This window comes from Ambystoma mexicanum, chromosome 4p (genome assembly GCF_040938575.1).
Source record: "Ambystoma mexicanum isolate Mex_15411 chromosome 4p, UKY_AmexF1_1, whole genome shotgun sequence".
NCBI classification, from domain to species: domain Eukaryota; kingdom Metazoa; phylum Chordata; class Amphibia; order Caudata; family Ambystomatidae; genus Ambystoma; species Ambystoma mexicanum.
In genome coordinates this window covers 972,470,137-972,496,864 of record NC_090927.1, presented here as the reverse complement: position 1 = coordinate 972,496,864, position 26,728 = coordinate 972,470,137, and positions in this window count along the sequence as shown.

Sequence of the window (26,728 nt, the reverse complement as noted above, 5' to 3'; positions counted from 1 at the left end):
CATAGCGGTCGTGAAATGTGCCGCCCACACGTAAGGGACAGATTTTATCTCACGCGGAAATCAAGCAGCAGACACAGAAGCCAAGCGTATGGCATCCAAGAGCGAGACGATCATGGATGTGAAAGTCACAGTTAATGGAACTCCAAGGGGAGGCACCACAGGAGGAGAAAAACCTTTGGAAGCGGCGAGGGTGTTCTTTAAACCCCTCCGAAAGCCTGTGGCGACAAAACAGCACTGGTAAACCAGTAATGCCTATAACCCTGTTAAAAATAGCATTGGAACAGTTACACTATCCAGCACACATGACAAAAGAGAATCTAGTAGCAACACTCGCTGGAGACTGGTTCATACCGAATTTAGCAGAGCATGTTGCATTTTTTATGGTGAACTGTATAATTTGTCAACAGTTCACGGCTGGGCATACACTAAGAGTAATCAGAGGAGTCCTCCCAAGGCCCAATGGACCTTTTCAGCACTTGCATGTTGATTATGTCGATACGATTCAAGTATGTAATGGGTACAGGTATCTAATTGTTGTGGTGTGCCTATTCTCTAGATCAGTGGTCTCCAACCAGTAGATCGTGAGCTACTGCTAGCTTGCCTGAGGCTTCGCAGTAGCTCTTTGATCAGACCCCAAAATGAGCACTGTGCCTTTATTTTGGTGTCCGAGGTCCGTGGGACTTTTCGCTCGCTCCATCCCACTTCTCTTTCTGTAAAGTAAACAGTCAAAAGCTGTGTGCACAGCCAGAGGAGGGGCTGCATCTGGGCTTGAAGGGCTTGAAAAGCGTCTCAACAAGGGGTTAACTGTCAATAACAAAAGTAAATGGCAAATGTGTGTTGTGGCCATTGTCACCAAGAGGTGCAAATTATGGCGGATTAGAAAGGGCCTGGTGCATAAATCTGCATGCAGTGTAAAACAAAGCTGGGGCTGTGACTGTTTTAGTCTCACTGTGTTTCTTTAGATTTATTTCTGCTAACGTTACTTTGCATGCTTTTAATTGTAGACTCTCAGAATGGGGGAAATAAAGATACAGCTGTAATCGTTTTCTGAGTGCGTGTGTGTGTGTGTGCATAGAAAAATAGCAATCTGTGTGAGTCCACGCTTACAAGAAAAAAAAGTACATCTCGCTTTGCGCGTTTTTGGTAAAAATGTGAATTGTTTATTATATTTTCAGATATTGAGTTCCTGGTTTTAAAGCTCTAGGACTCAAACTGTATTAAATCTGACGATGGAATATGGCATGGTATGGAGGAGCCCACCTCTATGGATGTCCCAAAACAGGAATTCAAGCTATAACTGCAATTTTACATTTAAGTAAACATGGAAAACTACTAACTGCACTGCATTCTGGTGCTTGTCCACTTACATTTATAAAACTAAACAGGAATGTAAAGGGACATCCCTTTCAATACAAGCACTTAAAAAAACATAATGTGAGATGTTTTACGAAACGATAATTGGAATTAAGTGGGAAATGTGAGCAGTGGTTTGCATATATATATATATATATATATATATATATATATATATATATATATATATATATTGATGTGCACAGGATTAATATAGCTTAAACCTAGTTACTAAGTAACAGATCACTGTACAAAATAGGGTGGTGAATGCTGGGAGAGAACATAGAGGCGAGACATGGGATGGGAAAACAGTTAACAGGGCTGATCCCCTTTGGCTATGTGCACAAATCGGGAGATCTATAGAGATCTATGGGCAACCTGTACACATGTTCAATTTCTGGCAAGGGATTTCCAGCCTTTCACTACTGGGTTGAAATGGAGCAATTTATGAGCACTATTTTTGCTAAAAATTCAGCAATACATATAATTTACAAGTAATTGGCTAATACATGAACAATTCCAATATGTTGGAGAGTTGCACGTGCCATTCACCAGAATAACATGATTCCTGCAGGGAGAGGCAGCGATCCTGTGAGCTGTTCACTTTGATACTGCCTCCTTCATAAAGGGGAGCAGGGTGGCATGTTGCCATCCATTCTGAATAAGTCACCCCTCGTTGAAACCATACTCTTTGCTAAAAATGTTAATTTAAAGACTCATATGTTGTCTCATGTGTGCACGCTACAAATCACCACTATAAAACTGTTTTGTTCCAGTGTAAAAAGAAAATGTGCATCTTTAAACTACGGTGTCCAAGTTAAAGTGGGAATAAAGTAGTGACATTGATAGGTATTTTGCAAGTACACACAAATTATGAAAATAATTTTCCAAGAGGAATCTGTCTTAGATTCTAAAAAGTAGGTCAACTAAATGCTGCAATCCAAATGCTGTTACTGAGCCGTCCTTCAAAAGGTGCTAATTATTTGATGAAAAACAAATGCTCTTTTACAGATGGTGCAGTTGTGAAGGGCACAGTGACTCCCATGGCTGAGTCTGTTGTAAGCAGGTTTAAAAACTGTCCTGAATGTATGTCTGCCATGTCGGGTGTGCAATCACTATGGCTAAAAAGGTATCTGCACTATCAGCCAATGTGATCGCCTGTCTCTGTGAATCTGCCCTTTTCAGACGAACTTCCTGAAATCAAATCCGTGATCCCGTCTGACAGCATCTGAGTGCTGTTGCTGTCTCAAGCTTTACACCAGATTGCTGAGCACTGGTAGACAGCATGCAGGTTAAGCCTTCACATTGAATGTCCCGATTAGTTTCCTACTTCTGACATGCTTAACAATTTTTAGGAAACAGCATCTAATAATAAATAATAAAATAAACATGTTTTTGAAGTTATAGATATATTAATATCACAGTAAATACATACAGTATTCCGAGCAAATAAACTGCCCAAAAACATCTTGGTCAAAATTCTCATACTTATGGATATCACCACCCGAGTAGCTCCCGCCTATTGGCCATTAACTACAAGTAGCTCTTGCCAACATAAAGGTTGGGGACCCCTGCTCTAGATGGATAGAAGCAGGTCCATGTACACACCCACACTGTACCTGTGTGGCCACATTTTGAAGTCATGAGATCAGATAACGGGACTCACTTTGTAAATGAAGTTTTTGAACAGATTAGCTTGTTGCTTGGTATACAGCACAAGTTGTCATCTGTGTACCACCCACAAGGTAACAGGATATGTGAGAAGCTCAACGGCCTATTAAAGGAAAGGATAGCCAAGTTGAAGCTTACTCTAAGAAAGGGATGATTACACTGCCTTCCTTTGGCACTGTATGCACTCAGAAATCAACCCGGTTCTGACCATCATCTTACACCACACAAAATAGTCTCAGGAACAAGAATGCACACTCCCCTGACACCCCGAGGCAGAGCTAGGTGTGATGCCCAGCCAACAAGAGACATTTTAGGGTCTGAAATGCAAAATTACTTGAATTGCATGACATTTTGTCTTACTGTAATTTCAGGCCAGCTGCAGCGACGACGAAAAGGGTGCAGGGCAGCACGGAACACAGAAGGAGATACTACTGCAGACACAGCTCAAGGACTACGTATTCCATCAATCTTCCCTGGAGACACTGTCCTGGTGAAGAACCACATGAGGAAAAAGTGGGACGAGCCAAGGTTTAACGGTTCCTTTACAGTGGAAGACTGTAGTCCCTCTGCAGTGAAGCTACAAGGAAGAAGAGCTTGGATCTTTTTGGGTGACATCAAGCCATATATCGGAGAAGGCCGCCTGCCTGCACCCCACCACGAAGGGACTACGGACGACGGGGAAGAACCACAGCACGTTCAGATGCGATCCATGATGAAGAAGAAGGACGAATGACCAGCAACAAAGCAAAGATAAAGAGCTTTTGTGCAAAGTTGTGGCTTCATTGTGGACATTCCTCGGAGCAAAAAAGGGGATAAGGACAAAAAACGGCAGACACTCTGTGCATCCTAGTTGCAGGGTGAAGAAGAAGATTGCACTTATAAGCCACAACATAGTCTGTTGACTTTGAACTTTGGACTGAGGCACGTTGAAGCCTTGATTAGAAAAGAATATGCCAAATTTTGATCGAGGACACATACATTGGAAGAAAATACAGTATCCAGATTCTTTCCACACAGAGACTTTTTTCGAAATCACTTATGGTGTCCCACAGTAGCAACATCACCAAAGATGTGTTAATATATTTCGATCTAGTGCTAAGATCGTACCTATCACTGGTGGGGAGGCTCGCCAGTAACAATGACTTTCTTCAAGAGCCTGAAAACGAAAAGACTATAAGGAGGCTGCTTACTTTAATTGCAGAGCAGTTCTTCCTACTTCCGGAATATAGCGAGGAAAAACCAAATGTCCCAAATGGAGGAAGAAGCGAATAGGCTTATTAATGTACTGTTCTTTCGTCTAATTGAAGATTGTCCAGATCTTGTCGGAAGAACTACAGATGTATTGACATTTCTTCGAGATCCAGCAAATACAGAACGTCTAAGTATAATCCTGAACGGAATTATTATTCAAGTTGCTCTTCACGCACACTGAAATTGCAGACACTGTTCACAGTGAGTGAGAGCCAACAGTCCCAAACCTCAGCACGGGCAAGACAAATGTCCCTGTCACCAGAAGACAGCAGGTTGGCGAGCAATGTTTTCTTTCGCCTAATCGAGGATTTTCCAGACTTTGGGCCTCATCATTAGTTTGGTGGTAACCCTTAAATCTGGCGGTAGCACTGTTACTGCCGGATTTAAGGGTCTGCCAAATCATGGCCTTGGCAGATTTCTCCCCAGCTCTGAGCAGGGGGGAAATCTGCCGAAAAGTCGCGCTCAAACCGCCGGCGGGAAATCCGCCGGCGGTATGAGCACGAAATTTCCCCATTGAGCCCAATGGGGAATGGGGCATTCCCGAATGGGCTCAATGGGGAATGGGGATTTCCAAATCCGCCAAACCCGTGATCCAGCGCTAATAGCGCCGGTGGGTTTGGCGGTAGGGCAGATAACGCCAGCGCTATTGGCGCTGGCGTTACCGCCCAACTCGTGATGAGGCCCTTTGTGGGGAGACCTGTCGGTGTTGATGTCCTCACATTCATCAGAGACCCAGCTAATTCTACGCAGATGAGCATGCTCTTGCATGGTATTGTGATGCAAGTAGAACTTTCTAACCACCAGAACTATCTGAGAAGATTTTAAACTTTCCACCGAGGGACAGATCGAGAGAATAGTGCAAGAGATTTCACTTTTTGTTATATCAGCATGTCTTCGAGAATGAAGCAGATTGGAGGCACTGATTGGGAGCTCGTATATTTTGAACATGAACAGTAAAGTGACTTGCTGAATTATTGCCTGATTTGGACACTTCCCATAGCCTAGCAAGAGAACTGTATCCAGAGATAACAGACAATCCATTGTTCAGACAAAGGGAGACAATTGTTTAGTACCTGCAACTCACAAATAGAACCTGCAGAATCCAGAGATAATATTGTTTAGAAGTTGTATTAAAAGTTAGCAAATTGAAAAGCCGGAGACAGGGTCAGCAGAGTATGAATGTAAAAAGGTTACTGACAACCACACACATGCAAACATTGAATGCACACACACCAGGCCTGGTGTCAATAACTGCAGAACCACAATCCGAAGCCTGGGAGAAAAAGAGACTGCCTACTATGAGAAGTTGCACTACAAGTGAAGTGAAAAGACAAATGGAAACAACTGAACTCCTGAAGAGACAAGAGGAGTTGGAGAATAAACCAACAGAGACAACATTAACAAGCACACATGATCCAATGAAGGGGACGAGTACACGTTTTACAATACAGCCATATACTGGACCAATGTCAGAGTGGATTATATGGGCATTTCTAAACAGAAGAAAAAAGATTTAAGAGGACAAGGAAAGAACTGCCAGACTTTTGTCTACTCAAATGGTACAGATGAGGAGGCCTGCACAATGGGCCAGGATACCTGAGAATCCTCCAGCAAGAAGAAGCCATACTGATGCATTCAGGGATGTAGTTATAGCAAACTACATGAAAACCTTAAGGATCAAGAGAAGCCTACAAGGAGATGACAGTGAACTACACGACTATTTGGACAGTACAGCACACTTGGGAAACAACATCTGGTACCAGCACATGAAAGAAGTTGGAAGACGAGGTTCAGAGGGGAAACGCTTTGTTTGTGCACTCCTACCGTACAGCATGGGGAAATCATAGATATTTGTAGCTGTAGAAATCGATGTCCAGACAGCACACTGTCTTTCACACGTAGTAATGTGCAAGAACCAGAGGCCAATTCATGGGTAATGATGCCTCACTGAAATGGGCAACTGAAGAAACGATCCAAATGAAGTTGATTATGTCCAGGACATAAAAACAAGAAACAATGGAAAGACAAAACACATTGTGATCAGATATAAGAAGCCTGGAGTTAAAGGAGCAGACATCAAAAGAGAAGCGAATAAGAAGCTAAATGTCCAAGGAAAAACTCCAGAAGAGGCTCAAAGTTGGAAGAACAAAGGCCAAATGCAGATTTGGGGAACAGTGCTTTCACCAGACGAATGGGAGAAAGGAGTAGTGATTTGCAGAGCATGGATGGTCATTGGAGCCTGCAAAGAAGCCATTGAAAATGCACAAAGGATATGCAAGCCATTGTGGCCAAGACTTGCAAAGCTGCTGACATGGGTCGAAGATAGAGGAGGACCCCTGCAGATAGTATCACTGGAATACTCAAAATTGTGCTTCAGGAATAATGGCACAAGGAAGATCGGAAAGAATCAGAACTGTGGACGATTTTTTGATGCTCCAGGAATGGTGCATGGAACTGCAGTAATTAAGGACCATTACTGGGCATGGGGATCCAAAGCATACATCAGACTGCTGAGAACCTGGGGAGGTATATGCACAATAGTGAATGTCCACATTCCGGCGTTGATTATCCTGAAGAGTGACCTGAACATTGACAGTTTCCCGAAAAGCAGATGTTCACCTGAGGAAGAAGAGATCTGTGGAATTGCTGACTTGAATGAAGAGAGAGAATTACTTTTCTGCCAAATCAGAAGAAGCTTTTCATGCAATCCCATATGAACACAGGCTGTTCAGCCTCACTTCATCAGTGTTCACGACAATCTTCATGCCGAGATTCCAAGTTGGAGCAAATACTTAATGGTTGCAGATAACCAGACTGGAGTTACTGCAGACCATCAACACGACAATAAAAGGATTCAATGCAATCAAGGAAGAGTTGAGGGCGATCCGACTTATGACTCTCCAGAACAGATATGTACTTGACATGATCACAGCTATGGATGGAGGTGTTTGTGCAAAAATTGAAGAATCATGCTGCACCTTTATACCATCTCACGATGAAGAAAATGGAACTCTAACAGAGGCCATAGGTATGCTGACGAAACTACAGAACAGATGATTGATGAAACTGACGAGGTTGACAATGACAGCTGGTTTGGATCACTATTCTCATGGGTTCCACAATAATGGCAGATGCATTCAAGGTACTAGGAGCCCTGCTAGTGATGATATTGCTAGGATTCTGTGTTATCAAGATAATAATCTCTCAGTGCCAGAAAACTGCAAAAAAAGCCATAGGGATGAAGATCATGTTTGATGTTGAGTCAGGATGGAAGCCCAAAGACCTCACTGATGAAGAAATAAGAGACTTAGTGAAGGCAAGCATTCATGCACCAGAAGGAACAAAGTTTCTGTATCCCAGGAAGAACCAAAATTATGTTGGAAGATGGGTTTACTGCAGCCCAAATGGACACAGTCAACTGATGACGTGGAACAAGGACAAACACGTGAGAACAGCAGGAAGTCTAAAAGGAGCATAAAGATATGGACCCCAAAAAGACATTTCTTCAGACCATCATGTATAGACCCAGAAAATGAAGAAAGGATGGACCCAGGCGATGAAGTGAAGGTGAATACAGAGAAACCAAAGAAGATGGATCCAAAGAAAGAGGTGAAAGTGGTCGATGAATCGCCCAGAGGGGGGAGTGCAGAGGAGGTCCCAAGTACAGCCCGCACTCCAACCATCCATTTTGAAGTACCAGGAATGGTCATGCCGAAATATGTGACGTATGATGAGCAAATAAACCAATAGAAAGCCGCAGTGGGGCTCTGTCAAGTACCCATCAGTAGAACAATGCTTATTGAAGTACCGATATCAAGGAAACCATGGACAGTCATGTACCCATTGAGAAAGCCATATCAACAAATGAAACAAAATGAAGATCGTCTGAGTACAGTCCCTGAAGAAACCAAAAAGGCCTTAATGGAAGACGAATGGTGACATCACGAGAACCCGGACTGACTCACATGTAGAAGATATGATGACCAGAGAATGACATGAAGAGACGAAACGCCATGGGCCAGGGACATCGTGAACCTAAGGTGAAAGGACAAGGTCAAATGTAAGAAATTTAAGCCATGAGCATGACGAAGATATTGGACCAGTTTACGCATGTACATATGCTTGGAACCGCAAGAAAGCTAATGAAATTGTGCAGCTTGCTATGCTTAGTAGAAAGATAGTGCGGCAAGCGCCATCTATACATATCTACCTCAAACAAAGCACTTTATATAAGTATACTTCAACTTTGCACAAGAAGCAGAATTAACCAAAGGTTACTAAAGGCCACACGAGAAGAGCTTCATATTTAGCAAAATCGAGAATAAGCGGCAGAAATTTAACTCAGCAGAGGCAAATTGTGCCAAGAAAGCCAAGGTCGTATCAGTATAATAGACGAACAGTAGCTGCAATTAATTGAAGCTAAGAACAGAATATCCTGTTTCAGGAAGGTCAAGATAAGAAACTGAAGGCAGGTGGTGGGTATAACGAAAATCAAATACACGAATTACACAAAGAAGAGGAAAATTCACGGTGTCTGAATCACGTGACCAGCCAAGCGAGAAGAAGCGAGACTTTCACACCTACGCATGGCAGCAGGCCAGGTGAAGATATCAGAACTTTTCCAGACAGGAGATGCGGTCTCGAGGCCAACCACAGTGAAATAATTGACACATGGCCACTAAAGTGATGATTGTAACAATAGTTGGAGGAAGGCCGGGGAGCTAAGGGGCACCCTGCACCTGGCCAACCATTCTGCGTGCTGCTAGGCAAAATGGAAAAGTATGAGTGGGGTTGGTGCCAACCCAATCACAATGGACCAAGTAATCTAGGGTCCTATAGTCAGTAGAACCAATGGTATGTCGTACTTTTAGTGACATCTACAGTAGGCATTTTGAAGGTAGGGCTTAGATGTCCCACCTGACAGTGTTTATCCAATCCCCTTACTCCGTTACCATATACAGATATAGTACCTATATTAAAGTTACCTTTTCTGAGCCAATAGAATTGCATGCCAACGTTTTAAGCGTTAAAATGTCAGTGATGATGAGTTTTCAGTATAAATGTTATGTTTTTTATGAAGTTCATTGGAGTTGTGAAGCGAGAGAGAAGATCACGCATCTGCTGATATTCATGAGACTCCCTGTTTTTTGTACTTGTCATTAAACGGACTCCCTTTGCCAAACAGTTGAGTTGTCATTATTGATTTGGTGTTGTAGTATTAATCTGCACCCCCATCCATCTCAAGGGTGCTGCTATCTTATCTTAAAGTGCTTCTGGGCTAACCCCGACTCTATGGGCCGGTTGGGGGTCCCAGAGTACACTGCTAATACCAAGCGAATCTCCCCCCCCATCAATACTCCCTCCCACCACTCTTCTGCCACTAGTGCACCGGTTTGTTTTACATGTCCTTCTAGGAATCTCGTTCTAACCCCTGTTATAGCTTTACAAGAGGTTATTAAATGAAAGAGTGTTTCCACACTCCTAGTTTCTCCACAGTATCTACAATGTGATTCTGACTCTTCGATCTGTTTCCTAGCCAATTGAACTTCCCTTGTTGGCAGGATATTTAGGTGGCATCTCAAGAGAAGGTCTCTGTAATGTGCTGATGGAAATCTTTGGAGATAACCTGGAGGTTGGTTTAAGCCTTTCCACTCCATGCTCAGTCTAGGTCGCAATCTATCTCTGCCTCTTGTCCCCATGGTTGCAATCCAATCGAGGGATTGCAACTTTTTTTCTCTTTTGTTGGGTTGGACATGGGTAGGTCCCTTGTATTGTTATACCTTTCAAGGTTGACCTCAAATTAATCCATCCACCGTCTCATTCTATTATCTTGGTCAGCCTCCCTTGATTTCAAGATAGAAAATGGGGCAGAACTGTCTGAGATCGTACATTTTCTATACAGTGATATGGTTTTCCACAGTGCTATTTATTCCATGGATTGAGGCTGCAGTTCTTATCTAAGGGCACACACAGGCAGCAAGTTTGGCAATCTCAAAACCTTCCACCAGAATACCCCCTCCAACAGTCCCCACACTTTCCATGATAGATTTAACAGAGATTCAGCTCTGTATGTCAAGATCTGCACCGCCTTCTGTTTATACAATATGAGTGGGAGAGTTGAATAACTCCCATATCTTCAATGCAGGGCTGCCCCCTGAGTTGCATGCTTTCCCAGCTTAACTCTTAGTATTGTGTAATGGCCTTTTCTATCTAGGTTTTTATTTACCCCTATGCCCAAATAAGTCATACGGTCCACTGTTTCCAGTTTTTGATCTTCCACCCTTCATGAGACGACATGATCAAAATGGTAAATTTTCCCCACATTAATTTTCATGCCATTCTCTTTCAGGTAGATATTGAATGCATTAAGCCTTCATTGCAGACCAATAGGTGTTTAGTCAATAAAGACCAAGTCGTCTGCGTACAGGATCCATGGAACCTCAGTGGAATGTATCTTTGGAGGGAAGGCTCGGATCTGTTTTTGAGATTCCTTCTGGTCTGAACTAAAGAGGCTAAAAAGCAGGGGTGCCAGAGTGCATCCCTGCTTTAGCCAGCAGTGGGTGTAGATTTTTCTTGACAGGCCCCCGTCAGCTGACAGTCTCACATGGATCGATGTTTCTGTATGTAGGGCTCTAATTGTCTCTTTCAGATCCACAGGACATTTCCAATCTGCAAGCTTAGACCACAGGCATTCTCTACTCACCCCGTCAAATGCCTGCTCCAGATCCATGAAGGCCAAGTAAACGGTGGTCTTGGACTCCATGGATCTCAACTTCAAAATATTGACTTCATGGATCTCAACTTCAAAATATTAAGTATAAACAGATTCAATGAGGTCCCTACTCCCCTTACAAAGCCCGTCTGTCTATGGTCCAATCGGCCTGCTTTCATTGCCCATGCACTCAGGTCTCTTAACAATACAGATGCAAATAGTTCCCCCATTGAATCCAGAAGGGCGATAGGGCAATAGTTCTTCGGATCACCTTGGTCACCCTTCTTGAAAATAGGCAATACAATGGCCTCACGCCATGAGGCCGGCACTTGCTTTTTCTCCAAGATCTGTCTGAACAATTTTACCACTAAGTCCCCCCAGGCATTTACATTCCCCTTTAGTACCTGGTTTGACAAAACGTCCGGACCTGCTGCCCCTGGGAGCTTAGCTTACCAATCATAGCTCTTGCTTCCTAAACATCAAATTCAAAAGACCATCTCTTCTCCCACCCTCATTTCACCCATTCCTCCTCTTTGATGCAATAAGGTTGTATAATGGTCTACCCATCGCTCTTTTAATACTTGCCCCATCTTGTGCGCTTGTCAAAAATTGCCCCCATTATTAATTAGGTCCTACAGATTCCTTGTGTTATTTTTACATACACCTTTCAGCATTTTTTCAGCATCTAATTGCATCCGTCTTGCCCTAGATTCCTGGACTCATTTATGGTAGCTCTGTTTACGTTTCCTTATCTTTTCATCTGTAGAGACCCATCTACCACTCTGCAGCCTTCTAATATCAGATCTGAGAGCTGTTCTCGCCATTACTAGATAATGATCATAGGCATGTTTTGGTAGCATGTTCATTTTACCAATTGGATTTATTTCTTTGTTGTAACTCTTTGAGGATCCAAGCATATTCCACCTTGCTTGGATTCTCAAATATGAAATGCTCATAATGCATGTCATTTCTGGGGACATTGGCTTGCTTAATTCTAAGCCTATACCCCCCCCCACCCCTCACACACATTAGCTCCACTGGAGCCATTACCTTCCTCTCCTTTATATGACCTGTAACATTCCAACTAATGGCTAATAGATCATGATCGCTTTGGGTCTGTTTTAATACTTCAAACCTCTCTACTGCTACGGCTGAAACAAAGCAGTAGTCCAAACAAGCTCTATAAGCCCCTCTTCCCCATGTGCATGCCCCTGGCCTGTCACCTTTGGTTTGTCAATTCACAGTTACCAGTCTCAATAGACCATCTTCGTCTCTTTTCTCCAGCAGAGTCTCACTTAGTGGCCACCCTTCCTTGTCCATTAGGCGAATATTCAAGTCTATGCATGTGATGATATGGGTTTTTCCATTGCAATCAGGGCCTCATCCACATGGCTCATTATTGATTTGATGAAGTCCTCTTCTCAGCACATATTGACACTCCAGTGTACGTTTATCAAGAGGAATTGGACTTTCAGCATGGAATTCCCCCTGCTCATTTTCACCACCTGAACAAATGGGTTTGGATTTACTATGCTTTCAACCATCAGCCCTTTATCAACCTTAGTCGTGGTCAAAGGTCCTGAGTAGGGCCTCCCCAATGGACCTTCACATGCTGTGTTTAGATGGATCTCGTAGCCTTCACATGATGGTTTGGGCCTTATTCAAGTCCCTTGGAGGCAAAGAATATCAAATTTTGCCAGGCTCCAGGATTTCTTTGAGAAAAGAGACCTAAATCCTCTTGTATTCCAGGAGCCGATGTGGAGACCTTTGTCTTCATATTTCCAGTAGGTCTATTGTTGTTGGAGATTCCACAGGGCCTCTGCTAACCAGTCTGAATTTTTCAACATGTCCTCTTGTTGTTGATGATCTTGATGTGTTATTGGGCTCCTCTTGTTTTGGGATGAGTTATCAATGGGGAATTTCAATGGCAGAAGGGATTTCCTTCTAAGTCTCACCTGATTTTCCTTTAGTGGACTATGCACGCTGTCTTTCTTTTTTGTGATTATTAAGTGGCTAGTCACATTTGATTCAATGTTTCTTCTCAATGCCACTCTCCCCTTCCTTTATTTATCAGTCTCCTCGCAATCACTTAGCTCATATCCCAAAGGTAGGAGTTGGTCACTGAATTCCAATAGTGCTTCTTTGATCAATTGGGATTTGAGGTTTAGCATGACCCATTCCATTCTACTCTCATTCACGAACTCGACTACCCGGATATCTTGAGTTGTTATATATCTCATCTTTGGGATGTGTTGGAGGAGCTTCATCACATTTCCGCAATTCAAGATAGGTGCATCAGATCCGGGTAGTATTCTCTCAAGGCACACACTCCTGTCTCGATTTCTAAATTAGAGGTCCACTTCTTTTTTTATTTGCAAAATCTTTGAGAGCAATTTGGTTGTTCTGCGTGTTTTTTTTTCTTTCATTTAATCCGAGATGGATTCTATCTCCTCATTCTCAATTGGAGGCCTCAAGGGTGTATTTGTTGCGGCCATGGGGTTCATTGATGTTTTCTCCCGGGGCACCGCCATTTCTCTTCTGGGGCGTTTCGAAGTTTGGGCTGTGTCGGGGGCATAGGAGTTCATATATTCCTCAAAAAAGCCCTGGATCAATTGGACTTTCTCTTACTCCCTGTTTTTATGTTCTTAGTTTTTTTCTCCGTTTTTGTCAATTTGTGCACGGGTTAGAACTTGCCCCTCTTGTCCCCCCGCGGCTTGTGTAGAGTGGAATATCGAAAAGATATTCACTTTTGTGGATGGACCTTGAGTCCTCCTGGCACTTTCCTGCCCCCTTCCCCCTTCTTGGATCATGCTTGATTCAAGCAATATTTGTGCCGATGGATTTGGCATCTCTGATACATTTCTGTCCTGAGATCCACTATTCCTTCTGGGTCTTTGTTCTGACCCCGTCTGGGTTCCTCCCTAGGATGTTTGATCGGACGATTCCACTCTCATTTTCCTCTTTCCACTGCACTCCTCCGTTCCAGGTCCACTACCTCATATTTCTCCTTTCTCATCGCATGATCTTTTTTCCATTGGGCCCACATCTATTTACAATCTTCCAATATTGCTTCCATTAGTAGAGATGTATCCGTTGTCTCTCTTCTTGTAAGGTCACACAGTCGATTTTGACACTTGATTGAGTATTATGCTTCTTTATCCTCTTTATTATTTTCCTCTTTCCACTGCTCTCCTCCGTTCCAGGTCCACTACCTCATATTTCTCCTTTCTCATCGCATGATCTTTTTTCCATTGGGCCCTCATCTATTTACAATCTTCCAATATTGCTTCCATTAGTAGAGATGTATCCGTTGTCTCTCTTCTTGTAATCTCACACAGTCGATTTTGACACTTGATTGAGTATTATGCTTCTTTATCTAAACTGTCTTGGACTTTGTTTACATAACTTTCCAAGAATGTAATTTTTGCTTGAGCCATCGCTATTAGTGTGGCTTGATCTTGCAGTGAATTATTGAGCGTCTCATAGAGCTTAGTGAAAGGGGCTATCGAGATGGTGAGCGTTGCCATCACTGTGTGCTGTATGTGGGTCATCGCCTCTCTCGATGGGTTCCATCCCCTATTCTGGTGCCCCTCCTCAAAACTGAGCTCCTCCTGGATGCTCCTCAGGGAAGAAGAGGACATACTGCAGCTGGTTGAAATTGATCTATTTCCAAATATAAATTTGTCTCCTTCAGAACGGGTCAGCGTATTGTTCCTATTTGCCTTTATCTCCTCGTTCGTGACCCTCTGGTCATGTTCATTTTCACTCCTTTGCTGTCTTAGAGGATTTGGTTTTTTTGGAGATTCCAAGCTTCCAATTTAATTATGAATTTTCCCGAGTTTGAAGTTGCATTGTTCCTTTCTCTCTAGCCTAATGGTATTTCTGGAAATTCTGCGGGCTCCACTTCTGTGTTACTCTTTTGCACATTTGGCATTTCATAATTCAGCACCACAAATAGATCATTTATGCTGGATAGGCTCTTGCGCTTCTGCAAGGAGATCTTTGCTCGAAGATCCAATAGATCCTTTGCGGCCTGCGCAGTAAGGTCACAGTTCTTTAGCTCTTGGTTTAGGGACTGCTGGAATGGTATTCAGGTTCACAGCTAAATGATCATTCAGTGACATGCCGCTTGTCTCTCCTTCCTCCTCTTGTAAACCTCCAGTTGCCCCCACTTTGCTCCTTTTATCCCCCCCCCAGGCCTGTGGCATCAGAGTCCTCCATGTCCAGGCTCTTTTTTTCGAGCCTCGGGTTTCCGCACTCTTCCCTCTCCATCCTCCTCTCTTCCGGGTTCTCACTTGTGTCATTTACTCGGGCAATACAGGGATGTTTTTGGAGAGGGGCGGAAGACAGATGGTTTTCTTTTCCCTCTCGACCTCTTCCGATCAGGGCCCCATTCTTGCCTGGGCTGATTGTAGGTCATCCACGTTTGACTTAGGGTACCCATCAACACAATTCAGGGCGGAGCTTGGTTGGCTCTCTCTCCCCCTTGCAGTGGTGCTAGCCACATTCCCCACTCTCCCTTCCAACACCCCGGCTGGCTGACCCGCAAACTCTCTCGGGATCTCTCCTGTGGAGTCGCTTAAGCAACGACGGCCGGCCACAGTACTTGCCCTATTATTAGGGATTGCTGCGCTCAACGGATTTGATTCTTGATCTAATGGAACTCGCAGCCTTACCAGGCTTTGCACATTCCCTGCAGGTTTTCACAATCGCTGGTCTAACAGGCTGGTCACACCTCACTGACTCCTTAGATCGCCAAGGATTCAACCCCATTTCCGGTACTCAAGGGATTTGCAGGACACCACCTGTGTGTTACAATTTCTCTTACCAGAACTGTTTGACCCCGTCCTGGGGTATGGATTAAGCACAGCGCTGGTCCTCGAGTGAGAAAGCATTGGGAGACGGGACCACGGGTGACTGAAGGTTCCAGTAGGCAAGCGCTGCTGCAGACCGTAGGATCCCAACAACCACCTGCAAATACTGACAAACACCACTTGACTCCACTCGACAAACAACACTTGACAGCCCCTCAATGTATGAGCACTCTGCGTGCCCATCACTGAAGTCCTTCTAAAAGGACCATTGGCAAAGCCAACAGTCTTGGCTTGGGTATAAGTATTAGACATTTTCCAGGCACTGCTATTAGATGATTGGGTATTCCACAATGTTGCACCTGCTGCCATCAATGGCCAGTTAATAACACCATGGCTGTGCCTGGCAAGTGTTGTTTCCATGCCTATGCAAAAGCTCAAACTGTTGGCATTGCCTATGCTTGTTTTATCACATTGTTGATCCCAGCTATGATCTCATGAATGCGGTCATGGCATGAGAGATGGGAGTGGAGGGGACTCTGAGCTAAGATTGTTGTCACTTCCCACATCCACTAAATTTCATGGAGTTTGTTGGGATAAATTGGTTTATCTTAATTGTCTCTTTACTAACATTTACACTGATGATTTTGAAGGGTTTTGTTATGCCATATCTTATCCAGGGCCCCCTTGCTGTGGCCATTGTCCATTCTGCAACAATTAGGATAAAAGGCATTGGCAACCAGGTCCCACGGCCTTGGGCCATGGCCAAAGTCACATTAAAAAAAATTAGCCTAAATGGCCATGGCCTTCCGAAGTGGCTGATACCTTCTTCAATTTTAAATGACTATGTCCAAACTGCCACTTTGCATTAATTAGGCTGACAACAAGTAACCCACCAACCCTAGCCTTCAGCAATGGGACCCCATTTTCCTCCCCACTTCATTCATTTCCACAATATTTTCTCCAGAAAATGTCACGCGCAATCATAATGATCATTGTGGTGCCCCCTTGTATTGCCACGAGAATGGTGCTTGTGGAAACGCAGCATTTTCGGATTACAGCAATAATCCACAAAAATGCTTGAACATTTTAAATGTTCCCCTCCTCCATTGTCACCCTACATGTGCACCCCTACTCCTCTTTATTTCCTAGCACCTCCCCTCCACTGTGAAAATCCTTTCTGACTCTTTCCAGTTATCCTCTTCCCCCGCTCTTTCCCGGGATGCACTTTTCTTACCGATCACGTCTTGTGATTTTCCGACGCGATTGCTGTGGTTAGACGAAAACGCCCTCTCCACGTTGCCCACAGCCCACATTACGATGTGGAGCTCTTTTACCCTCTCTCCCCTAATATGAAACCTCCCGTTGGGATGAATCAGGGTGTTCTTTTCACACTAAAAATACCATTTCTCGGTATAAAGTTCAAACTGACATAATTAAAGTTAGACTGCTACAAAGTGGTTATTTACTTTCATAGCTAAAAAAGCATAGAAGACAGATAGATGCATAGATCAGGAAGGAAGAGTCTTCTAATAAAGAGCTGAATGGTGGTCCGACGGGCTGCATGACAATATTATGCAAATATAGCAATGAACTAAGAAGAACAGGGCTAAAACAATTGGCCCATTGTGCAAGCAGCCAATTTTGAATTTTCCAAACATTTATTTGCGTTTCAAAAAGGCAAAATTCTGCCACAATATTTAGTCCAAACTGTTTCAACAGAGGCATGGATTTTGGCTCCAGTAATTGATCATTGGCCATGTACAAATGGTGTGGCTTGATAGTTTACGATAAAAATTGCATAGTTTGAAACTAATGGAAATGGATAAACATAGAGGGGCTCATTACGACCCGTGCGGAATGGGTTAACGGGTTCCGCTAATGGATGCGGATCCGGTAACACCCTTCTGCACGATTAAGGGTTCCCCTCGCGGGACTCGGTAAGGACGCCTGGTAAAACCAGGCGTCGTTACCGGGTCCCGCGAGGGGAAGAGGGAGCTAACAACGGGCCGGTCGTAATCGGCCCATTGTTAGCTCCCTCTCCCATTCCCATTGAGCCCTATTGGGTCCGGGTTCCCAGAGGGAGGAATTACCGGGCCCTCCGAACTCGGAATAGCCCGGTAATTCCCCATTCAGGGAACCTGGTAAAGGAGCCCAGAATCTCCATAGACGAACTAATTTGAGGAGCGTGAATGTCATTTATGTGATTTGATTAGTCTAGCAAAGTCCTTATGTAGGGAAAACAAAGCGGCAAGTGGACACTGCCGATGACTTAAAATGGTTGGTTGTTGAAAAGTTACTTACAGGAGCAAAAGGTGGATCATCAGCCCATAAGATGTCACAACGAGAGCAATACTGGATATACATTTTATGGGGGTTCGATGAAGGCCTTAATGAGAAGGTGGAATGGATAGCATTAATATGGGCATATGTTTATTTATGTTATTTAATCCTGGTTAAAATCCTTATTTAATTCCTTAAATGGCTTCTGTTGAAATTCAAGATGGCATTAAGAGGTTGTTTATATTTTCAGAATGATAACTAAGATTCAGCCTTCCAGTTGTTGTATGTTATGAGTCACGAGATGTTTCAATAGGTACTGCATTGATTCTGGTGTTTCAATAATGGCTCAGATGTAGGAAGCGGTTGCTCTTGGAATTGAGGTAACTTATGTTCACTCTGTGATAAAAAAAAACCATGTGAGTGATTCAGTGAGGCTTTTTGAACTTCTCAGGGATATTGTTTAGCCTAGAGCCGCAATGTGCATGTATCCGTTCCTCTTGAAGAAATACCTCAGAAGTTATACTATGGATCATAGAGCCAAGGTGATCACTGTTGGTATGTTAGCATATGGCCATGGTAGGAAGCAAAGCAAAACAAAATGTTACCTAACTCGCCCAACCATGTGCCCAAGGTGAAAAGCCAGGAGAGACAAGTCTAGAAAGATTGGAGCTCAAGAGAGATGTCTTCCAGCGATTCAAAGGAAGAACTACACAGATCCCCAATGACCAGTGGTAAATCACAGGGCAGGACATGGTTCACACAGGAGGCCCTTGCGTAACGGGCAACTTATTTCTCAAACTACCGATACCACGACAGGGCCCTCTAATTGGCAACATAAGGGGGAAACAGACAAACAAAGGGAAACCCCATCCCTTAGGAAGTCCACACTCAAGAAGAGCACAAGAGAGAGTTTCATTTTTTGGTGAACAAAACGAATTCCAGTTTCTGGAGTATGCCATAAACACAGCAGGTTACCTGGAGTTTTGAATGGCAGCGCCATGCCATTTGGCGTGTCCAATTGTGCAAGTCTCCAATATTCAGTGGCCAAACTATCAGGTGTAGATGACAAAAGGCTAATGTTGAGAGAAGCCACATCAATAAAGACAGATTAACTGGAAGCAGCCAAATAGGTACAGGTGCCATATGCAGCAAAAGAGGAAACCCTTAAACAGTGGTGAAACCATAATAAGTGGGACACCATTTATAATGATATAATTATAATTGGTTATTTATAACGTGCTTAATACCCAGAGGTTTCTAAGCACGTACCCGGGGATCAAACCTGTGTTGCTCCACATCATCTTGCTTCCAAGGCGAGCGTGTTTCCCCTGAGCTACAGATAAATATACTTATCTAGAGATGCTCGGGAGCACACATGCCAAAGGCCATCTGGAGCTCATACCAAAAGATCCCCCATGCTAGAGAGGTAACATGGAAGAAGGGTGTTGTTCCGATCTATGAACAGGTACAGGGTTCAAGTTCTGAACTTTCTGAACTACTGGGAGGTGTTGTGGACCATGACATGGCTCAAGGCTAGACTTAAGGATGCTATAAAACGCCTACCCAGGACTCTGGGTGCCAACTTCAGCCCGAAGGGAAGAGCCTTGAATTGGTAATGCTTCCCCAGAACGACAAAGTGCAGAAACTTGCAGTGTCCTTTGTGAATGGGGATGTGGAAGTATGCACCCTCCAGATCCAACGACAAAAGAAAGTCTCCATCTTCCAGTTGTCCGAGCACGTGTTGAAGAATGACCATTCGGAACTTCTGGGACTTTATGTATTTGTTCAGTCGTCGCAGGTTGAGAATGGGCCTCCAGCCCCCGGTCTTCTTTCGTACAAAGAAGTACCTTGAATACACTCCGGAGCCCCAGAGACGCCTTGGAACTAGCTCTATCGCCCCTTTCTCTAGCACGGCCCGAACCTCCAGCAGCAGCTGAGGATCGTGGGTTTCCTGCCGGGCCACTGGTGGTATTTGGGGACACTTCTGTTGAAACTCTAGTGTGTCCGTGGGCGAGAGCATCCAGCACCCAATGGTCGGTGGAGATGGTCTTCCACACGCTGACAAAGTTTGCCAGCCTGCCTCCCACCAGGGTGCACTGGTGGGGGCCCAACGTCCCGACTGGTTCATTCTTGCTTGGAGGTCAACGGGCTGCCTCGGGGTCCCTGGCGGCGACGGCATCCTCCCCCGTAGGCCTTGGAGCGGCTTCTGTTGGTATCTTTGGCCGAGGAACGGGAGGGTTGGGGTAAGAAGAGGAGCCCCCACCGTAACCCTTCGAAGAGCGGGGAGACTTGCCTCCTGAGGACCAAAAGGATGGCCGTCGCTGCTGTAGTGTGCCCAGGGCATGTGCCGTCTCCATGTCTGCCTTGATGGCCTGTAGAGACTCATCCACAGCCTTCCCGAAAAGATTGTCTCCGTCAAAGGGCATGTCCAAAACCTTTGTCTGGACCTCCTGACGAAAGTTGGTGGCCTTGAGCCAGCCACAGCGGAAAAGGCCAACGCCATTGTCCATCTGGCGGAAACCCGCATCCGCAATGTCCGTGGCCACCGTGATGGTGTGGTCCGATGACACCTCGCCCTCTTGTAGAATATCCAGCACCTCTGACCTCTTATCATCAGGGAGAAAGTACAGCAGAGGCGCAAGCTTGAACCACAGCTCCTGGTCCTAGCGCGCTACGATAGCGAGGGCATTGGCGGCCTTGATGGTCGTCGCTGCAGAGTATATAACACTCATTCCATCACTTCCAACTTCTTCCCCTCGTTGTCAGGAGGGCTGGATGCTGCCGAAGACGCCGAGCCCAACAACTTTTTCTTGGCCGCTGCAGAAACCACTGAGTCTGGCGACGGCTGGGCTAGCAAGCACTTGGGAGTGGAGTCCGGCACTCTGTACTTCTTCTCTAAATGGTCCCTCTTCACTGGGGCCGTAGAACTGTTCTTCACGAGCACCAGTCCCTCATCCCTAATGCCATCCAAGAGCAGGACTGAAAGGATGGTCTTCCTCTTAGTCTTGCAGCGCTGGTATAAGAAGCCCTTATGCTGGAAGAGCTCTGATGCTCTGGAGATCATCGCGTGGAACGATCCTATTTCTTCCAGTGGAGAGGATCTGGGCGGAGGCGACGGGAGGTCCCCATCCTGCCGTCGTCGTCCGTGCCTCTTCCTCTTCTTGGATGGTGGTTCCCCCGTTGTCAGCAGGGGGGTTGGGAACCAGCGCCATTGGGGGAGCGGGCAGTGGCGTCACCGGCATCCACTTCTGTATCTCAGATACAAGTGTATTATGGGTGGAGAGAATGTCGAGTGAAAGATCTCTTAGTGGCAGCTGTGGTGTAGAGACAGGCAGCTTGGGCGTAGGAGCAGGGCCAGGGCCCTCGTCATCCTTAGGCTCTCCGTCGCCTTCCTCGACAGGATCCCTGTCGTCATTGGCGCTCTCATCATCACCCTAGTCAGCGCCCTCGTCATTAACCGCGACTCCAACATTTTGCTCGTCGCCACCCTCCTCTTGGATGGTCTGGAGGTAGATGAGTTCCTCCTCCTCAGCCGAGGAGATATCTGTGCCCTGGCGGACTTCAACACCTCCTCCCCCTTTCTTCACATCCAGAGGGGACGGTCTATGGGAGATGACTGGCATCTACTTCTCTGGGGTCTTCTCAATGGGCTGGAACACAGTCTCCCTCCTGGGAGGGAGGGACACTCTAGCCTTCCGAAGGGCGTCCTGCGGGTGCGCCCCCGCTGCCTTCGAAAGGGACGCTACCACCACCTCGATGGAAGGAGCTGCCTTCGTCTGGGGCACCTGGGCTTTCACGGTCAGGCCAGGCCCCTTGTCATGCTTGGCCTTTGTAGTCGCCCCAGACACCTTGTCCTGTTTGGCCTTCTCATTAGGAGCGGGGTCGGAGACCCGGTCCCCTTTGGCCTTCTCCGCTGAGGGCAGGCCGGACCCCATACCCTGTTTGGCCTTCTCCTTGGTCATCTCCGGGGCCACCTTCAGATTGCCCTGGTGATCCGACTTCCTCTTGGATGACGAACCGGAGCGTTGACTAGAGATCGATGCAGCTGGGGATGTCGAACGCGCCCTGGCCGCCGAGGAGCCCACCGCAACGGCACTCCCAACAGTAGCAGACTTGCAGTGCTTGGCCTTTTGTTGGACCCCTATCAGAGGGGCACCCTCAAAGGACTTAGAAGCCTGCTCAGCTTTCCCAGATCCAGGAGAAGCATGCTCTTGGGAACCACCTGGTGCAGAGGCCTTGGTCTGCAGCCACTCCTCCAGCCGTTTACGCCGATCCTTCAACGTATGTTCCGAGAGTTCACGGCAAAACACACAGCCTTCCTCCTTATGCGTTGGGTACAGGCACTGGGAATGTTTCTTGTCCATGTAAACATTCTGCAAACCGCAGTCGTAGCAAAGCTTGAAAAGGGAAGGGGAATCCTTCTTCTCGTCCGACATGATCCACGAGGTGTAGGCCTTGAAGAATCTTCTGGAAGCTTCCACAGAGAAACTCAACGAAATCCGCCCTTGAGGGGCGCTGAAGAAATCCAAAAAACAGGTCCACGTTAATCGGAAGGATGATCCATGGAGCGTGAGGCTCGATTGACCGAAAAATAGAGTAAAACTTCCAAAAATCGAAAAAAACATAGTAAAAGCTCGAGAGCTAAGCATGAGGACTCCCAACACTTGAACGTGCTGTAAAAATCTCAAGATGGCAGTCAGAGGAGGGGAAGAGAGCAGTCATTGGCTGGGGGCAGTATGACCCAGAGCTCAGTGATTGGTTGTTAGGAGAAAGACAGTTCAGAAATGAAACTGAAACTGATTTTTTCTTTTACTGAGGATTCCCAGGTGGACGACAGGGAATATTCATGAGCATGTGAATCCATGCCAGACCCCATGCTGGAGAACCCCTGAAATTCAGCTAAAACCACCTTAACTTTGCGCCCCGTTGCACAGCCTATGACCACGATGACATCGCAGATTACATCACTAATTACATTATAACAGTAACCAGCACTAAGCATGTCCTTCAGCCATGGTCAGTGGGCATGGACAAATATATGTTAACACATTAATGGGCCACTAGTTATGGCCTTCGTCCATGAACACTGTCCACGGCCTTCAATCGTGCCCACTGTATATTTTAAAACACTAATAGGCCACCAACAATAGCCTTTGGCCTTCATCAGTGGCTACAGCCTTCAGCTGTGCCCACTGTATATTATAAACACTAATGGCATGGCCGAAGTGGTCTGGAAGTGTTCTAAAATATGCAGTGGCCAAGGCCGAGGCCACTGATGTGGAAAAAAAAACAATGGTATAACAAAGCCTTGGAAATTCAAGGAAAATACTTTAGTTGCAGGGATTTTACGGTGAGCAATACATTGTAAAAAAAAAATGAAATTCAAGGAAAATACTTTAGTTGCAAGGACGTTAAGGTGAGAACTTATTGCAACAAAACCCCTGAAATTCAGCTAAAGCCACCTTAACTTCACGCTCACAGTTGTGCAGTTTATGACCACAATGATGACATCACAGATGACATCACTAGTGAAATCACTAATTACATACCTATGACATCACAGGTATCACAGATCACATCACTGGTGCCCACTCTATTTTAGAACACTACCAGACCACTAGCCATGACCTTCAGCATTGCCCAATGTCAATTTAAGAACACTACCAGACCACTACACATGGCCTTCGCCAGTGGCCGTGGCACCTGGCCGTGCTCACTGTCCTTTTTAAAACTCTATCAGACCTCTTGCCACGGCCTTCATTCGTGTCCACTTCATATTTTAAAACACTTGCAACCCATCGCTCAAAGACGTTCATCAATCACAGACTGATTTTGCTGAAGAAGAAAGTGTGCAAAGTGAAATGTACAAATGTAGTTCAATTCTTCTTACACAAAAGTGCGCAAAACAAAATAGCATTGGACTTTTAAAAAAAAGTAATGAACACCAGAAAAAAAACTGAGCCTTACTGTTCCAGTAAATATGCTGGGAAAGTATAAAAGGTGCTCACTTTTTAAGCCCAGCAATCTGTAGTGAAATATTCCCTGGAAAACAAAATCCCGATACGAGACAAGTGCTTGTGGTATTGTGGGTAAATGTCTGCACTGGGAACATGACAACCGGAGTAAATACTGGTTATTTGGCTACAAGGATTTTACTCAGGTTGTTATGTTCCCAGCTTGAGCAAGCTTGCCAACCTAAAAAAAAAAACAAACAAGAGGTTTTGTACGACCTCTGAAAAAAGGTTATGCTGTCCAACCACATGTGTCCTTTACTTGTATCCTGAAAAGCAACCACGATCAGGGGAAAATAATTGCACCAGTGTCAGCATTGCAACCTCTCTTGCCACTTCCTTGGCAAATACTCATGACTTACTTGCCCTCCCATCATTTTCCCTCCTCGCCCTCATGCCTGGCTTTCGACAATACCCTGCTTTATAAAGATAACCTGAAAAGTACACATACCATTGTGCCACTCAAATATATAAATCCTTATAAAACTATGTTAGGCAAAAAAGTGTACAACTGTGGCATTATTTCACCCATCTTGATTTAGGAGACTACAAATACCATAATTCAATTCAGCAAAAGGATAAATAATTGTCCCTCAGAGAGCAGTGGGAACATAGAAGATCTTAATAACTTTTGATTCAAGTAACGGATTTGACAGAAATTTCAAAAGTGATTAGAGGGCCCCCCATACTGGAAAGCTTAGTAAAGATATGTTAAAACATAAGAATTTTATTAAGAAGACAAAAGAAATAAATGTTTCCAAAGTTGCTGCCTACTTCCCATTTATTTTCACATAGACAAAGGTGGTCAATTTTTGCCAAAGCGCACAGCCCAAACCACTGGACGGATTTGGACCAGGTCCGAAACAACTTGGGCACGAAGCATTGACTCACGATCCATGCTTGGTTTGGGGTTATTTAAATATGTGATGAAAAAGGGGGTGCCCCCTTCTCAAAAATAGATAACTATATCTCAGGTATTTACCCAAAACTGGGTGTTTTTACAAATGAAACAGCCGCCATCTTGTTTTTCTCTCAATGTGAGGTGAGAGATATTCGAGGTTATAGCCGAGAATATGGGAAAATGAAACAAAAGAAAAGGTAATTTGCAGGTCAAAAACATGCAAATGCCATCAAGTGGGGGAGGGTGGTTGGCTAGAGGGCTCCAAGTGAAAAGTGGAAGTTGGAGGGGGTCCAGGGTTGCAACATGAAGCTTTCTGTAGCCTCAGCTATAGTCCCAAATAGCTGACATCGCCAAGCAAACCGCGTCACAGAAACAGTGTGTGTTGTGGGGGGGGGGGGAGAGGCAGCGACCCGGGGAGTGGGGGGAGCTGGCACAGATGAAGGGGAAATTGGTGAGGGCCTGGGGGGCAGGAAATCATTTTTTTCTACCAGCCATTTTCCCAATATGCTCAGCTATAAAGGACTACATATAGCTATGGTTAAGTGTAGTTCAGTACCTGCGGTTACAGGTTTTTTCTGGGGTGGGGAGAGATATTCTTACTGCTATATTGATATCCGGGTGAAAAATCGCTAGCCATGGCAAGTGCCACGATTGCATCCACATCTCCCATCCATGCAGTGACCAGGACAGATCCTGCTTAGATTTGAAGCGAGGAAGGGGCCAGCCTCCTCGGGAAGGCACTTTCTTTGCTTTGAAGCTAAGCAAGGTCAGTCGGTTAATGCATGAATGGGAGACTGAATGGGCATCCGAATATATATATATTTTTTAAACCATGCTATTGCCAGTCCTATGAAGGTTTTGCACTGAGAGACCATTTTTTGCCTTTTGCTGAATTGCATGCTGGTAGTTGTAGTCTTCCAGTCAATAATAAAACAAATTGATATTTTTACAGCAACAGTGGGTTTCCCATCCCTGCAGTCACTGGGACGAACCCTGCTTAGCTTCAATGCGAGAAAGGGGTCAGCCCCCTAAGGCCATGTTGCCTAATAGTTGAGCCCACCTTAGAAGACCACTTAGAGAAACATGGCCTAAGGGGGCTGGATCCTTCCTCGCTTTGAAACCAAGTAGGGTCGGTCCTGGTTACTGCATGGATGGGAAACAGTCCACAGTCCCGAATGCCATGTGTTTTCTTAGTTTTAAATATCTCATAACACCCAGCATCCGCATTTTTTTTTCTTTTTTAAACCGTGCTTCCGTCAGTCCTTGAAAGCTTTGCACTCAAGAGACCCTTTTTTGCCTTTTGTTGAATTGCATTCTGGCATTTGTAGTCTCACAGGCAAGATGGGGGAATATTGCCATAATTGTACACTTTTTGCCTAGGATTTATATATTTGAGTGACACTATGGTATGTGTACTTTTCAAGTTAGCCTGATAAAGCAGAGCACTGTTGAAAGCCAGACAAGGGGGTGAGGAAGGGAAATGATGAGGAAGGGAAATGATGAGAGGGCAAGCAACTAATGAATATTTGCCCAAGAGGGTTTGCAATCCTAGACACTGGTGCAGCTATTTTCCCCGCAATGTGGCTGCTTTTCACGAGGGCGGACACAGGTTGGCAAGCTTAGTCAAGTATTTAGATGCCAGGATTTTACTCAGGTTGACATGTTCCCAGTGCAGACGCTTACTCACAAGACCACAAGCACTTGTTTCTTATTGGGATTTCACTACAGATTGCTG